The sequence below is a fragment of the Rhyacophila brunnea genome, unplaced genomic scaffold, assembly GCF_057557595.1.
Source record: "Rhyacophila brunnea isolate RB1 unplaced genomic scaffold, BYU_Rbru_1.0 scaffold_5, whole genome shotgun sequence".
Lineage (NCBI taxonomy): Eukaryota > Metazoa > Arthropoda > Insecta > Trichoptera > Rhyacophilidae > Rhyacophila > Rhyacophila brunnea.
In genome coordinates, this window is record NW_028233170.1 from 44,613,574 (window position 1) to 44,617,181 (window position 3,608).

Here is a 3,608-nt window from a genome sequence, read left to right on the forward strand (position 1 = left end):
AAATCATCGAGTGACATCGTGGAAGTATGAAAAGATTCCATTATTCCAGAAAGTTTTTACAGTGTACACAAACTAATGCATATAATAATTATTATCGGCTGATTCATGATCGCGATTCATATCAAAATCTCATTAAAGTGATGGTCGGGTTGATGATTGGACATTTACCATTCTACCCGGTAACTTGTCTACACTTCACCCACTAGATATAGGGTGGCTTCTACAAAGCTTTCTTCAAATATGTACAAATAAATTCAAATTCAACTAACACACAAGAAAAGCCCTCACGTACAGGAGATTGGTTGTGTAAATTCTATTTTAGAATTTATTATGGACTGGATTCTAATTCTATCTATGCTATCGTTATTAATTGGTGTCTATTCACTGTTGTATGCAGGCCTCCTTCAACTCTTTCCATTTCCTTCGGTGTGATATTTCATATTTAAGTAAGCCGGGTTGCAAATCGAAACTCGTCTCAACTACAACACGCCGAATATGACCATGTGATTTTTTTAGTATTCACAAAACACATGTACTCGTAATTAATGTACCTCCGCACACAGCTCGAATCCTACATTTTAATTAGGAAAAACCGACACCAGCTATTTGCTTTTTTAACCAGACATTTCCATTGTCACCGGCACATGACCAGGAGCTACTCTTTAATTAATTCCAGTTAGCCGCATGACGTCACTGTCCCGGCATAATGATAACCGAATAAAGTTGCAACATTGCGCCCAGTTTTGATTTATAACTATATCCTAGTCGAGACGATTTTCAATGTACGACAAGACTAAGCATTGTAAATTCGTCAATGCAGCATCCTCTGGCTGACAAACAGCTGATAACAGTGATAACTATACTTTACTGGTTGCTGGTATTCAAATGGTAGATAGTCTATGGACCTGTGAGATCCATGGACTCCTGGGTTTCAGAGTACGGCGAGTAGTCAATATGAAACTCAGAAATTATATTAATATATCCGAATTTTCCATATTATGTATATTATTGTTATTATATGAATAGGTATAATTTATATTTATAATAATGGTAACGTTCAATATCTCAAACTGAACGCTCACAATGTATAACATCGCTTGAAAACTCGCCTCTGAATCCTGCAAATGAGTCAAATTCACATGTTCATTGTTGTACTTATAGATTATATTTATATCAGATCAGATATTCAATAAACACGTCTTAAAAACGATTAAAAACATTCACAAAAAATCAATATGCTCTCCCTTGTGGAGAATTAAGCTGTCATTTCTCCCATTGCAATGCATTCGGCTGTTATCACATAACACAAAACCAATTTCACGTCCAAATTTATTTACATTGCAGATTATGCAACGGGGTTGCTCATATTGTATTGCCGTGGAAATGCGAGCAAATAATATTATATTCAATGGGCTTGCGATCGAAAACCTTTTCTTTCACATCAATTTAAATAAACTACTATTAATTAATTTTGTTTTTTTTTTGTGTGAATTCTACGCATAAACCCTGCGAATAGTGCGGATATGGTACCTACATACATAATATCGGAAATGAAACTAAATAATGGCACACAGCTCAATGATTAAGTTAACTGCAAGTAATTTCATTTGTAGTTTATAGCAATATTCACGTTTTATAAACTGTCAGATTGAGTACCTATACCAGTACATAAAAAAGCCTTGCACTAGACATTATCACAGTGTACATGAACAATCACATAAAATCATTATCGTGCATTTAAAAACAATAGTGATAGTGCACTTAATTAGATATTTAGGGTATTACCAATTCAATCACGGCGAGTCGAAATTCCAACAGTTTTACAAAAACACGGGAGTGGGGGGTCGCCGGCATTGAAGTTATAAGCCCTCCACCAAACCCGTCCCGCACCACCCTCGGTCTTAATCGAGAGTATCACGGGACCCTTCAATTGGTGATGTGAAACATCTGAAACAATTAGACTGGGAGTGTCCTGGGAGAAAATTTCCAAGACTTAGGTTGCTAAGTTCAGAGTGAGCTCTGACTGAGTTTACTCTAATGCAAAGTGCCGGGGAGAGAAAAAGCACATGAAGTTACGTTATTTATTAAATCAAAAGAACGAAGCTAATCATACGGACAGCAAAATTTATGTGAAGAGATCTTCACGCCCGCAGTAAAACACCGCAATTTTTTTTAAAGCAAGATAATTGGCCTTAGTAGTAACCAGGTCGGACGGGCCGATGGGTCCAACAGCTGGTTGGACCGACCTGAGCATTTCCTCGCGTTCAGAGCACATACTCAGACACTCCCATAGGATGTGGTTGGTATCCTGTATTTCCTCTCCGCATGGACATGTCGAACGGCTTGCAAGTCCAAGCTCAAAGAGCCTGCCAGCGAATCCACCATGACCAGTCACAAATTGACTGGTGCCGGCAGTTTAAACCTGGCAGACATCTGGCAGGTCTAAAACTGTCCGTCTATGGGCGCAGCAGATTATCTATCAAAGATAACAGTATGGCCGCCATTACGTATTAACTGGCATGTTCAACCTGTTACTCAAACTGTACGTCTATGGCCACCTATAGTGAAATGGTTCAAATATCGCTTTCAAATGTAATAATAATAATAAATCATTTTGTCCCTCTACGCAGTTATAATCTAAGCTCTAAACCTAAACTAAGCAATATTTTTATTAACTTACCTATCTATTAAGACATTACGTATTTATATTGATTAGTAAAAAATATTTGTATGTTCAATCATAAGCTGTGCAGAATAATATTGTTACCTATAGACCCATTAATTTTTGCTAATATTTGTAAAGCAATTAATATTTTTTCTGGGTTTTATGGCGTGACTGTCATAAAATAATAAATAGAATCCGGCTCCAGAGCCTTGCAATATGGCGATTAGCTTTCACGTTTCTATCTTTTACATTCTGTTGTGCTTTTACTAAACAACGTTTCATTCCGACTTTTACTACCGTAGTTGCCGATCGCTGAAGCAAGTACTCCCGGCTTTGTTATTCGCATTTAACCCTTTATGAATGGCCGCCCCTTTGTATGTTTTACATTCATGATTTATTTAAAATGCATTCCAAATCCATATATTGATTCAACCATAAATTTTTGCTAGATCAGAATTCAATAAAGTTTTAGGCCTCATGAATAATTATTTTCTTCTCGTCCATTTGAATTAAGTAGGCTGCCGTGTTGTCAGCTTAATTTAATTAGTTAACTACATATTATACTAAATCAGTTCTGTGATTGGTTAAAAAAGTATTATTGATTAAGTACTTCACTATGTCACGCTTGAGTATTGGATAATTTGACGAAAACAAGGTTGCGCCATTTCCCTAGGTCCATATCCAGAAATCTATAGGACGCATACGGTTGGCAACCAAAAACTGATGGCCGAATAGTATTGAGATCAAATTCATGACTAAATAAAATATGTAATAAAAACTATCGGAATACAGAGGAATGACAGAAAATAGGTAGGTAAGTAAATTAGAAATACAATCATATCGTGTAATTTATATATACAATTCTGGTAAGTGCTATCAAATATCTGATAATAATGGCAGAGTAATCAGATACTTATTTGATATCACTATCAATATCAAATTA